We start from the raw sequence: 14,923 nt of genomic DNA, 5'->3' as shown, positions 1-14,923 counted from the left end.
TAGCCAAGCTCTAGCGTGAATGACTGATGTAACATAAACGTTGGTAAAACAAATCTTGCTCCATCCTTTATCTTTACTCAAAGTAGTGAGAACGACAGATCTGCATTAATAGACACAGTTTTAGGTAATAGTGGTCCACAACTGATTAGCAGAAGTATTTCAGTAAGACCGTGATAACATGAGTTAGCCAGTTAGCAGGAGACCTACACAATATAAAACACAAAACTAAGTATTTTGAACACCGGTAGAAAATATATACATCAATAATTAGTCATACTTACAGCTTGTGATTCTGAGGAGCAAGTTGGTCCAAATAAACTAGGTACTGACCCATCTTCCTAGAGCAAGCGTTTTGCGAATCCCGCAGTGAAATCCGAGATTTGAGAAGCAGTCATCGGTAAAATAAAGGGCAAAACACAGCAAAATTTAGGGATTATACTGCTGTGGTATTGTGGTAAAGATGAATTTTAAACACTGATTCTTCACAGCCTCATCCTTTGGAAGTGAAAATTACTTTCACAATGGAGAGCACAGCGTCTTGATGACATGATATCCATACAAACGAGCTACAGCAAGATGTTCTGTCCATGCAGAACGTAGGCGGGCATGATACAAATGTAGTAAGTCATGACGTGTGAACTTAACGAAAATAGTTTCGAACTCCAAACGACTCGATTGAGCGGTTCAGAGTCAACTCTTTCTTTTGAGATAAACTAATTTTATTTATGATGCACTTTCAGCTTTACAACTTTTCAGACTGTTTACATTCACATACAGCTACATTACACACTGCATGAAAGGTCATTTTCAAAAATCCATAATAGGGGCACTTTAAAGCAATAAGTAAAGGGGGGGGGGGGGGGGGGGAATAGTTTTGGGGTGAGCTATCCCTTTAAGAAGGCAACAGGACCTCATTGGGCATTGTAGGAGATTAAAAAGTGCCATTACTAACTAGCCAGACAACTGTATGAAGTACAGTCAGAACTGTTGTGTCAGAACTGACATGAAGTGTCAGAACTGTTAAACTGCTAATAGAGGCTCAACACATAAGTTTGCTCTGTGTCAGGCAGGCACACACACAAACACCAGAGAGGCTGTTCTGCTGGGTATGCAGCAAATAAATATGCCCTCACACAGGACGACAGTCATTTCTGAAACAAGGACACCTTTTTCCGTCTTTCGTCTCTGCATGAATTGCGACCCCTCTGAAAGATCTGGAAATAGGTATCTGCCCAGGGGAAACAGCAGAACCCTAATATTATCTCCCACATTATTCCTCCAAGTCAGACAATGAGGGAGGACACTGAAGCAAGGAGAAAGCGGATAAAAACATCACAGGCGGATACTATAGCATTGAGAAAATCAGTTTGAGGTTAAGGGAGGTCCGATCCCGATGCTACACCGCTCAAGGACAAACACCTGCTGTCACAGGGCCCTTTAATCCCCTGGGGTCAGTGAAGCATTCGAAAATGAACTGTAACTCAGCGAATACTCAGTCACACAGGCACGAGAGATATGTCTTTATAAAGCTTGAATTCTCTTCTTTTAAATGAAGTAATTTATATAAAAAACAAATATTCTCTGTTTATGTAATCTGTATGAAAAGAGAGAGATGTCAGTCGTTCTCAGTTCAGCTCATTATAGCTCATTATCTGCTAATGTGAACACGTCCACGGAGAGCGCGCACTATTCAAACGCAAATGATCTGAGGTGATCCATGAAAACTTATGAACGCCCACATCAGCTCGACAAAACAAATCAGATTAGTGTACTTTACGTTGTCTTGCTTCGACTGAGGACTATTTAAGTTCTGGATCTATTGCAAAAATGGCAAAAGACCTGTGAAAGAATTGCCTCTATTATAAAAATGAGGCTCTGATGATTGGCTATTGAGGCAATAATGACAATGACCTTTGACCTTCATTCCTAAAGTTGTGTGTTTGGTGTTGATAATGAATCTGGGAGATCAGCTTTGAGAAAGTGAATAAAACAAACCACTCCAGTAGATGGAGGTCAAGGACAAACCCACATGTGGTTGATAGTTTGCTTTGTGAACAAATCACTTAGTTGACATGATTCTTGTCAAACAGACTGAATTGGTTGAAATCACTTGAAATTAGTATATATTTGTGTCAAGGACCAAAAATGTTTATGCTCACCACAGTTCAAACATTTGGGGTCAGTAGATTTTCTCTTATTGATCAAAAATACAGTAAAAAAAAAAAAAAAAAAAAAAATAATAATGTTAAATATTACAATATAAATAACTGTTTTCTATTTGAAAATATTTTTCAAATGTAAAATATTCCTTGAGACAGTTAAGCTGAATTTTCAGCAGCCATTATTCCAGAATTTATTGCCAAATAATCCTTCAGAAATCATCCTAAAATGTCAATTTGCTGCTCAATAAATATTTTGTATTATTTTCAATGTAAAAAAAAACAAAAAACAAACAAACCTTGTGCTGCTTAATATTTTTGTGGACACCATGATTGTAATATGTATAAATGTCTTTACTGTTAGTTTTGATCAACGTAATCTTTGCTGATTATTAATATTATTAATAGTGTATGCGTCAGGGAGAACAATTGTGTTTTTTTGTTATCTTGTTATCTTATTATAAATAATAACACTAAATTATTGTGCAAAATTAACTCCCCTATTGATAACATAAAAGAACAATGAAATATTTGGAATTTCTCATTGAATCGAACTGTTTCGAAGGGAAAATACTTGTTCATAGCAGTTGTTCTGTTTGTTTCTCTAAAGTCAAACAACGACTCAAGCATCATCTCATTACATCCATCCTTCTCCTGCCTCACCATCCACTCTCTCCAATTTTCTGCTGGTTACATGCCCCTCTCTCTTTTTCTTTGTCCATCTCTTGAGGATACATCTCCCCCCCTTTTTTTTTTTGCACTGCCCTCCTCTATTTGCATCCTCTCTCTCTCTCTCTCTCTCTCTCTCTCTCTCTCTCTCTCTCTCTCTCTCTCTCTCTCTCTCTCTCTCTCTCTCTCTCTCTCTCTCTCTCTCTCTCTCTCTAATATCCTGAGGGAAAGAGCAGAATTCTTTGATCTGGTCTTGCTTTTTTCAGAGGTTGAGGAGTCCTGAAATGGGAAGTGCTCTCCAATTAGCTCGGGTTAAATATTTCAGAGGCTACACAGCTATTTTTTTTTCTTCTTCCCCCATATGGAGAGGCTCTTATTAGATGCTACATACAGTAGGAAACCTGTACTTGGACTGGAACACAAACCTCCTCGCATTTCTGCTTCAGGCTCCATGAAAAATATGCTGTATTTTTGGGTGGGAGGGGGGTTTGTGATCATGCTTTGAAACAGGAAAAGCCCCAAGGTTAAGGAAACCAGTTTTGATTCGATAGTGTGACCATTTCATGTGAGTTCTGTCCTGAATGTATAGTTTACAATGCTGCATATTAATATGTTATGATTGTTAATTGAGTTTTGTAGCAAAACCCATAAAAAGGCAAATAGAACTATAAAAACATGACATGGAAATCCTGATTTATTCAAAGAGACAACAGCCTGGCTGGTTACATTATTTTCGTGTCCAAGTAGATTACCCAGCGAGTGTTTTGATGAAAAACTTTGAGACATGAAACAAAAACATTTCTAAGAAGGAAAGAATTTGATGCTCAGCTCATGAACCACAGCTGGGGCAAAACATCTTTGACCTTCCTGTCAGTAATGGACAAAAAACCTGATGAGATGAAGGTTAAAGGTCAGAGGGGTTAGAGCAAGCTAGTCTCTTAGTCTCTTAAAACACCCAGTGTTCAACTCTCGCCACCCATCTGACTAGGATTTAAAATGAAAAAATCAAATATTTAAGATCTGTCCTGCCACTTTTATCCCTCTATATAATAACCCTAAACTAAAAGAAACTTGCAGCCAGCCTTACATAAGAAATTCTACATTTTGTAAATGACTACAAGCCCATAAGCAGAATGCATAAAACTCCATCTGTGGTTTTCTGCATTGACAATAAACGCTCTTGCCACTCAGGTCCCAGATGAGATGTGCGTTAATACCGCGCTATTCGCACATTCTCTCCGCTCACCTCCCGTATTACGTGCAGAACCGTGACGTACAGTATTACATGCAAAACCATCACAGCCTTCCAGCGCAAAACTACCACGCATTGAAATACAATATGCATAAAGCCAAATAAAAGAGTGATTTTCTTCTTAGGTGCCTCTACACTTCCTAATGAAATCCCGGGGAATTACGGCTAGGCAGAACAACTGAATTATTACATTTTCACAAACTGTTGCTCACTTATTCATTTTTTCCTAATAATTCTATTTGAAGTGTGTTAATGAGGTTGGTGAGCCTTGGCTCTTCTTTCCAGATGGAATTGAAAGGGAAAGGGAAAATAATGCAATACCAAAATAAGCAATAAATGGAGAAGGGAGAATATCACTACAGGGAGTTTGGCCTGTGTTTACATTAAAGGGAATCTTTTTCATGTATTTGTACGTCATCTCATTGCATTCCAGAACATCAGACCGCAATTCATAATATAATTCAAATGCACACTGTATTCTCAGCACTACTACAAGGGGCATTGGTATAACATAAAAATGCATGTTAAGTCAGAGTTTGCATTAGACTTCCACATTGTCCGTCATTTTGACGGACAGGGTCGTAAAAATTCAGTTATAATCTATTATTACCCTTAATTTGAATGATAATAAGCCATTTCATAGGCTCTGTTTTTGTTCACATTTTCATTTTTATTCACAAACTTACAGGACAAAAATATAGGCTAGATGATTCATTTATCTATTTATGAATAGAAAGTTGAACAGAGACTGTGCGTCACTCAGGTTTCATCTTGAATGTTTGTCCAATAAATCGCAATAAGCTTTGTGTTTTGTTACTTTTGATATGAAACAAAGTCACAGCTTTCCAATTCTGTCTATTTTATCACAAAATTCAAACAATAAATACCGAGAGATCATTGTAGCGCATCAGTTCAAGCAGATCAGAGCGAAAGTTAAAGCGATCATCCCTTCCATTAAACCAGTATTTCCACTTGCCATTGTGCAGCGTTTACTACAATAAACTTTACTACAGAGTAGATTTCTGAGCTGGTGTGAGTGAGTGGAGGCAGGGCTAATTTGCATATTAATGTGTAGAACAGGGGTGCCCAATCCTATTCCTGCCGATCGACTGTCCTGCACAGTTCATCTCCAACCCTAATCAAACACACCTGAAGCAACCAAGTAACGTCTTCAGGATCACTTGAAAATTACAGGCAGGTGTGTTTGATTAGGATTGGAGATGAACTGTGCAGGACAGTCGATCGGCAGGAGCAGGATTGGGCACCCCTGGTCTAGAGTGTAGAGTTACATTCAAGCTATGTTAAGGCATGATTTTTTGATTTTTTTTTCACAGGAAGAAATCTTTAAATATGTCATTTTGGTGATCAAAGAGGGGTTTTAAAGGATTAAATTATTGACCGCAGGAGGACTTTATGCAATTGTAAACACACAGTTAACAATGTTGCTGGTTTTATCGTATCAGTTTGAGCCCTGAAGTCGGATTCTGAAAATGCGGATGATCGATCAAGCACGACATGAGCAGAACATTTCACAGTGGTAATTAATAATAATAATTTGTTACATTTATATAGCGCTTTTTCTGAGACCTCAAAGCGCTTTACATAGAAGGGGGGAATCTCCTCAACCACCACCACTTGGATGATGCGACGGCGGCCATATTGCGCCAGAACGCTCACCACACACCAGCTTACTGGTGGAGAGGAGAAAGTGATGAAGCCAATCAGTATATGGGGATGATTAGGAGGCCATGATCGACAGGGGCCAAGGGGCAAATTTGGCCAGGATGCCGGGGTTACACCCCTACTCTTTTTCGAAGGACATCCTGGGATTTTTAATGACCACAGAGAGTCAGGACCTCGGTTTAACGTCTCATCCGAAGGAAGTAGTCTTTGTATATAGCCGCCGTTCAGGAAGCTGTCCTCTGTAAAATGCGCCGAGCACAAGTAAACTTTTGGGTTGTACTGCTCAAGAACAGATAAATAAATAAATCTTAACCTCTGATTAAAAAAAAAAAAAAACTTTTGGGGATGCCAAGGTCAAGTCAAGTCACCTTCCTTTATATAGCGCTTTTAACAATATAGATTGTATCAAAACAGCTTTACAGTGATAATAGGAAATTAAAGTAACAGAGATTGTTTTGGCTTTGCAGCAGCTCTAGAATAAAGTTATTGTCCAGCTAAAATTAGTTTTGATTGATTCACTTCCGTTGCAAAGATCATTATTAACTTAGGGTCCGCTAACACAACACCGTTTTAACGGAAAACCCTTAACACGCTCCGGCCTGCTAATTTGCACAACAGTGCCTGGTGGCTCGAGAACACAAACCTTGAAATAGGTTCCAAGGTGTAAGCGTTGAATAAAAAAAATAAAAATAAAAAAAAAACTTTATCATATCCACGTAAACTTCAAAAACACGAATCTGTGAAAACGCTGATGGCGTGCAAATGCATATTATGTGTTCATTCTATAGATATAGACTGATGCCAGTCACAAACTTATCATAAAGTCATTTTCAGCAAAAAGGTCCAAGAATGAGAGTCCTACTAGTCCTTTAGTAATAAACAGATGAAGTAAAGTGATTTATCAGTATGAGAGAGAGGAATAGAAATTTCGAAAGGGAGTGAAGCAGGGGGCGACCACAGAGTGCAGCAATGCTGACCAATTGAGCAGGTTTGATCCTGTTCAAGTGCTGCTCTTGGTTAATGGTTGTATTGATTGGTCTCTGCGCTGGTCTAATGAGTTGCTGTTTCTGAAGGAGCCGTTGGCCTGAATTGAGTAGTCGCTCCACTTATCTGATGTAAAGTTCCACCCAGACCTTTTATTCACACCAGAACTCTCTCAGACCTTGACCAACACACCTACACACACTCATTAGGGACTTTAAGAAAGAAATTGACCCTTTTTACATTTCCGGGTTCTCAGAAGAGGAAGGCCATCATAGTCGGGTAAACTTGGGAGATTTTTGTATTTGCATTTGCCCTGAAACCAAAAGAAAAAGAAACAGTGATAGCGTTTCCATGACTTTCCAAAAGAGGTCAAAATATATTATACCGTTTTGTGTATTCATTTAAAAAAATATATATATAAAAAACTTTAAAATTCACAATGTTAATAACTATGGAAATGTGTCATCATCACAGTCTGTGAAAATGGTCCATAAGCATCAATATACATGGCACACAAACATTTAAGGTAAAATTGTTTGCTTTGCTTCAATTAATTAGTGCATTCATTATTATTAATTTAAATTCAATAATTTTTTATCAATATTTTTAAGTCTTCAATAAATTATATGGCTTAAGCCCTATTCGCACTATATTAGTATTATCTGGGGACCTCGTGTGATTTAGAAATTACACACCCACATCTGAATTTCGTGTGGCGCATTCGCACAGGATAAGCGAAGCCTGTGATTTTACTCGAATTTACTGACTTGTCTCCCGGATATGATGTCAATAGGCTATTGCTTGGAAGTGTCTTGTTATTATAGGTCTAGCTGTATGATATATCATAAACAGAAGAATGTTCCTTACCGCATGCTGCTATACATGTCATTCTTTTTGTTTTGCTCTTCTGATGGTTTTCAGCTTTCTCTTTCTGCAAATTGTATATTTGTATGGTGTATAGTGATATGGCCCAGCACCCAAAATACTATCAAAACACTCCAACTGTGTTTCCAACTTCGCAAAAGATGGATAAAAAAGCGCACAGGAAACAAAAACCTTGAAAAAATTATAAATGACCGTGCCAAATCACAGAGATGCTGTTTCGCACGGAACCAATATTATCACAGGACCTCGGTGTTCGGTCATTTGCGGGGGAATTCTCTGGGAGATAACAGACAACCTCCACAATTATTACAAATGACTAGAGGTCACCAGGTAATACTTATCCCATGCGAATAGGGCTTTAGTATATTTAGTAGCACAATTATACATGGAAAAATTGTGGTTAAATAATCAATTTTTAATAATCAATTATTGCATTACTTATTATTAATTTTAATCCAATTATTATTTTATCAATACTTTTCCATCTTGAATAATAAACAATTAGTATATTTAAGCATAATAAGCATAAATGGCACACAAATATTGAGTTAAATACTCAGTTTTTAATAAGTATTAATTATTGAATAAATTATACATTATATACTGTATATATTTATAATCAATATTTCTGTTGCTTTGTCCACCATCTTGGATTTTTTTAACACTGAGCTTTTCGCATTGTATTTTGGGATTGGCTTCTCTTTGAAAATACTTGCAATGCTGTGTGTATTTATTTTATTTTATTAATAATTCATAATAATAATTAATTAATTAAAATTATTAAAATTATTTTACCCAAAGTTTGAGTTTGCTTTTTATATTAATGCTTATGCTGCTTATAAAGGTCCCTTATAAGATTGTGTATGAGTGTGTATCGAGCTCACTAACTTTTGGAACAGAACGTGCATGTTTACCAACATATAAAACACACACAAAAAAAACACTATGACATCAAAATGGACAATCCTTATTTTTGTGGAATATTGCAGTATTTATTACAAATGATTTATCTTTTTTTTAATTCATGTTAATCTTTAATCAAAATAATTTAGCCTCCCAACAACATCTCTTCTCTTCTCTGATGACCATAACAAACCAATCCAATTCCTAATGGACAAAATCAAGCCCCAACCAACATTTTTTCTTCTTCAAGAAACCGTTTCACTTGGATATACGTCACAATAGGGAAGAAAAGACTATTGCAACTTCCGTTTCATGTCATTAATCACATGGCTATTTAAAAGTGTTGTCCTGTACAGAACGTTATTTATTGTAGCTCAGTGCACAGACTAAAAGGTTCTAAAAGGTTCACACTGACAGTGCAAAGCAACCGAATAATTTATGTTGAATGAGAGTTGACTATTTAAGGTGACATGATGAAACTTTTTTTTAAGTAAATCTGCAGTAACACAATGCGAAAATCTCCAAATCGAGGGTAAATCTAGACAGCGTTTCTCTGACAACCACCCATTCCTTCGAGTATGAACGCTTACTACCAACTGTACAGCGACTTGACAACCTCCAGTGATTTAATTGCTGTCAGTGTGAACGGCCTTTAATTAGCTCTTCCAAAAAACTGAATTTTGTAATGCAAATTCCTGCCAAAAAGCCATGCACAACTATTCTCGGCACCCTCAAAACCCTCGGCATGTGCAATCAGAAAATCTTAAAAGTGAAAATGAGAATCTTTCAGAATGATATGAAACATGGCACCGGCGAAGTGCCCGTCTCACAAATAAACAGCTCCGTGGCTCTGGAGCAGGGCAGCATTCTGCTTAAAATTTTCCCAAATCTACTACGTTCCAGCTCTGGCTGTTTACTGGTTGTGAGAATGAATACTTTTTAACAAAATGCCACATCAGCAAACAGTCAGCTCTTCTGGACGAGTCATGGAGGGCTGGAGCGGGCAGAGATCAGAAGATCCCACTTCCCACTTGAGCCATTACAACTGGAGAGAAATATACACAAGCACACTGTACGTACAGTTTAATATACGTCAGTTTAAAATCTAATTAGAAAAGGAGGCAGCTAATGCAGCAAATCCTCAAACGACCCTCTTAAATTATGCGGTAGACCAAGTGTTCTGCTACTAATAATCACTGATGTCTTTTAAGCCAAATACACATTTAAACACTCAAGAATCTCTCTTTAAGTAATAAGTAGGAGACTGGGGAGTGTTGTTACAAGGGGTCCATCAGTTTAATCAATTATAAATGAGCTACAGGGTTAAACAACTTTTATACATGACCACCACCCATGTGAGGTGACAGCAGGTTTTATAAGAAGCCTTGTATAAATATAGTATATAAAGGTAAATGATCAATAAGAGTCTAAACACACACACACACAAAATAATCTAGATTAAAATACATGCCCCGAGGTCTTATAAATGTACTCTTTGTATTCTTGCGAGTTTCATTTTTTTAAAACAGACCCTTGTCAAAGAAAAGGTTAATGTAATGTCACTAAAAATGCCATGAGGTGTAGCCATCAAGCAAAAAGTAAAATATTTTTGTATACCTTGAAAATAATGTTCATATCGTATTATTGAAAACAATTCTTCAAGATAAAATGTTTTTTGTACTTAAATTATCAATTATTTACTTAAAAAAAGTTTCTGAAGAGTCGCATCACACGCCATTTTACAACCAGATCAGAACCAGAAACAACATTGCTTCTTTATAAATAAATAAATAAAATAAAATAAAGTCAGATTATTTTAAATAATAATTTTAAAAGATTTATTTTGTTGGTTGGACATTCATGAAAATGTATCATACAAATGTATGAATATATTATCATAGTTTCAGGCATGCAACTTAAAAACACTGAGTTATACACTGAAAAAAAAAAAAAATGGTGTAGGATTTACTTTGGTTTACTATTTCACTCCAAAATTGCTAAGAGATTTCACAAATAATTACAGTTAGTCAGTAATAACACATTGAATTAAATGTGATGTGATATTTCCAAGTAGAAAGTCTGAAATAGCATCTTTAAAACATATTCCAATAATCTTTGTTTCATTCAAAATTGTGTACAGTGTAGATGAAATAAAATGCGTTTACAACACTCCGGTTTCCACCAACTCAGGTTTGTTTTCACAGACTTGAGTCTTCTATAAAGAGATAAATGTGAGTTAGTTGCTTCAGTCTAAACCAAGTGACCTGAGGTGCTTGAGTCGCCCTGTCAATCCTCATTTCATTCTGACAGGCTATCGTACGCCTAGCCAGCACTGACAGCTGGCCGATAAAATGAAATGTACATCAGGAGATGGTGCGAGCGACTCGGGGGTCAATCTTCTCTGAGGCACAGCGGATGGAGAAGCGCTGGGGCTAATTTCTTCATTGGCTCTGAGAGGCTTTACATGCGTTCAGGAGGTGAAAAGTAATGTGGGTGTGAGAATGTAAGTGAAGGGGTCCATTACGTCCCGGTTTCTCCATCAGCACGAGCTCGTTTCCACACACACGCCGCCGAGCGTTCGCCTAATAGCATCTCCTGTGGAATTAGCATGGATCAATGAGCCCCTCGTGTCCGGTTTCACTCTGAAGATGCTCTCTTGTGGCAGATGGTCAGCAGTTTATCACTTCAATTAGCTTTCGTGCACAGAAGCACTTGGTCGAGTCAGGTTTTGGCCTTACCATGTCCAGCCTTACAACAAGACCTGCTAAATTGTTTCTCTCCCACCTTCAGCACAGAGCCTCATCTTGAAATGCATTTCCACCACCCACCAGATGAATTAAAGCATTAGGCTTTCACTACTGCTTCAAATCAGGAGATTAAAAATGGCCAGGAATTTGAAATATCGCCAGCAGGACGGACTTTAATAGTTCTGGATGATGGATTGTTTCCGTTAACGGCTGAGGGATCCCTGTTTCACATAAACAGATTATTTAATTAAGGCCTTTAATTGGTAATGGATTGTATTGATCAAGGCCTTTGTTTTTTGGCCAGAGTGCCAACAACTTTCCTGCTTTTCTCATTGGCTGGAGCTGTCAGGACGACACCGTGAGGAGCTTTTTACCTGCATCAGATGATTGGTTCAGCCTTCACATCTCATTTGACTAATGTGACACACCAGCCTGTCAGGCACTATGCGCTCTCACTCTTCTGGAGATCTGCCAAGCATTTCTTCCACATTTGCAATTCAAGACGGTCACGAAATTAAATTCGTCCTGTTCCTCGGCGTGAAGAGGGATGTGGGAGTATTCAGTGCCATCATCACTTTGCAAGGGTTTTTCCAGATTTCATTTCGCTTGTCTGTCAGTGAAAGGCCATGAAATTTTTGTATGTGGGTATTTCTGTAGTTAATGCTTCAACAAAGATGGAGTAACTTTGTTAAAACTTTAGATAGGTAAAATATGAACTTTTCTGAAGATACTAGGCTGTTATGGGTGGTTTCACAGGCGTAGATATGCGTTTACACTGCTTTCTAAGTATATATATACTGTACACACACACAGTAAAAAACTAGGAAAACTAGGAAATGTTAACCACTAGTAGTCAATATCATTGTACAAAACCAACTGGATTAAACTGGAATATGAGCTAAGCGCATTATTGATAAATCATCAAAGCTGGTTGCATCCTTTCTTTCTCCTCACTTCTCTATTCTATGAGTGATCATGTATTCCTGGGTAGGATCTCCTCTAGTGTCTGAGTGCCAGTGGGTAAATGTGGATCAAACATAGACATCTATCGAGGTCTCTACCTGCGGCACCTGCCAACTGCCACTGTCACAGGCCACCGAGAACACCCGCTACACCTCGTCAAGAAATTTAAAAATAAATCCATTCATTTCCACATCAAAGTCGGCACTGTCGTCTGTCCTCACTAGCAGAGCCTGGCAGGTTGAACTTGCCTCTTGGCAAGGTACTCTGGGTTCATTTTTTTCAGAAGGCTTTTACTCAAGGACAGGTAAACTCTGCTCTTGTTTTTTGAAATATTATTTTGGACTGAGGTTTTTAGACATATAATGGGACAACTTTGAAAATAAAGTTTCCTGACCAGATTATATCTTTGGTGTTGCAGTTTAATTAGTAGTGTTTGCTAAGGCAATTATCACTAACAATATTATATATAATTATGGTTAGGTATCTGAATAAACCCTAAATATTAAGCTTTGGGCCTCAACTCATTCCACACTAGTTATGCTTTAGACAATAAAAAAAAAAAAAAAAAAAACACCATTACAAACCTTTTGACAACAGAAAAAAACAACAACAAAAAAGCATTTAGGACAACAAAAATCACTATCTGAATTGTGCAAAATTCAAGATTTTTAATCGATCTGGCCCCATCCTGGAAGAAGTAAAATTGAAATTTGAATCAGAATGCCAGGAAGAGGAATTTATTGAATTAAAATGGTCATTTGAATATATTTTACACAGGTTATGCATTTTGGAAAATAAAGTGTTTTTCTCTGTTCTTTATTTATTAAAAAATAAAGTTAATTAATTCGTTAATTGTTAAAAAAAAAACGTGTCACAATCTCAACTGTCACTTATGCACTATGTTTCCCATCATCCTCCCTGGCTCCCACCCGACTTGAACCCCATAGAAAATCTCTGGTGGGATCTGAAGGTGGCGGTTACAGCAAATAAACTCAAGAACATTACTGAACTGGAGGCCATTGCTCACGAGGAATGAGCTAAGATTCCTCTGAAATGCTGCCAGCGCCTCCTTGGCCCCCAGCATTATAGGTACCGCAATGGAGGACTCCCATTCTGCTGGCACCGCCCTGGTCCCCAGCCCTCCACCTGTCACTCTCCCGACTCCAAGGTGCCCTCCCTCCCTCAAATTGCAAATCTACATCATGTGCTACCTAATTTCAAATTCTGAATGGAGCACAAACCTAACACCAAAACGTTGTCAACCACCAGCAACGTTGTAGCATCACGGTGGCAACTTTTGCACATGCAAGTACCATCTGCATTTTTCCAAAAATGTTGCAATTTCACTGGTTGTACATTACTCATTGTTAACATTGGTACTGACAGCTCTCTGCACTGAAATTCCAAATCTGGACAGCAGTGATCATGTATTAAATCCCAAGGCCTCTAGAGTTGTTGATCCCTGAGGCACTACACTGCCATGATCCATCAATACCAAACTCACTGACGGCCTGCACCCATAGCACTCAATAGGCTAAAGGTTAGCATGTAGCTAACATACACAAACACAAATCTGTCATGCAGCAGACAAAACATTTATCTGGACTGCTAAAAACTTCTAAAACTGTAGTAAGGCTAATGTTAACAACTGGGATAGGCGAGACCTGTCAACTTCCAGAGGTTGAGAGTGTGTATGTATAAGTGTGTTCCACAAAGTATTAAAACATGAGCTCCCCCGCCATGTGGCAGCAGGGACTGTGGTTAGCCATGTGCAGAGAGGCGCTGATGGCAGAATGGGGTGGTGCAGCCGTGACTGACGCGCCCTCTGCATGTGACGGACTGTCAGCAGAAAGGTGGTGTGCCGGGTCGATCCGCGTCAGGACGGACCCCTCCAGTTGAGACTGACTGATGTGGCGGGGGGTGATGAAGCATTGGTGGCTGCCAGCTTTGGTGGGTCTCCAAGAGTTGCACACCTATCAAGGCAGGTAGGGGGTGGCCACATCCGACAGTCCTGAGGTTCAACTGCCTATCAAGGCGAAGCAGGTGTACATGTCACAGTGGCTGACTTAGATTGGCCAACGATCCTGTGGAACGTTCCGTGATCCGTGGACGGGCTGAAGGGAATGTGCGTATGTCGGAAGGGAAGGAAGTCTGTCAGAACGCAGCGTGGCTCACTCACCCTCTCTCCAGCTGTCACCTCAAATCTGGATCTGTCATACCTGTTTACACACTTGACACCTTATTACAGGGCAACAGTCGAAACCCATGAGTCCAGCTCCGCTGATTTAAAATCGCTCATTCCTCGTTCATCTCTGAGTTATCGACTAAACATTCAGACTGATTCTCTACTACATTTACTCGATCGTATGGTTGCAGAATCAAAAAAGAGGCACACATGTCGTATTACCAAATGAAGAAGGTTTAAAAAGGTTCAGTTGTAATGTACCTGGGACCTCAATTCCCAGCATGTATCACTTACAGTCAAATATGACTAAAGGTGCTTGGAAAAAAAGAGTCATCTTTCTGAGAAACACATGCTGCCATTGTAAATACAGACCTTGTGTCATAATGCTTGATATTGACACAAAGATGAACGTTACATAAATAATGAATCACACAAAAATACTCGTCATGCCTTATGCAAAGACTTTTCACACTCGTCAAACAATTGCTCTGTT

General features: G+C 38.5%; 1 protein-coding gene and 1 long non-coding RNA gene across 2 annotated transcripts in view; both read right to left on the bottom strand.

Moving 5' to 3' along the window:
* efna2b (ephrin-A2b) overlaps positions 1-14,923 on the bottom strand; it is a 155,679-nt gene that overhangs the window by 52,726 nt on the left and 88,030 nt on the right. The window lies entirely within an intron of this gene.
* On the bottom strand, positions 7,160-8,847 carry LOC309488574. Its single transcript, XR_014202197.1, has 2 exons — positions 7,921-8,847; positions 7,160-7,448 (listed from the first exon to the last, which is right to left on the bottom strand). It is a non-coding gene; the product is annotated as an uncharacterized lncRNA (long non-coding RNA).

The sequence above is a fragment of the Leuciscus leuciscus genome (assembly GCF_965113295.1).
Source record: "Leuciscus leuciscus genome assembly, chromosome: 23".
NCBI lineage: Eukaryota > Metazoa > Chordata > Actinopteri > Cypriniformes > Leuciscidae > Leuciscus > Leuciscus leuciscus.
Note: the sequence above shows the minus strand (reverse complement) of the source record. Positions and strands in the feature narration are given on the sequence as shown.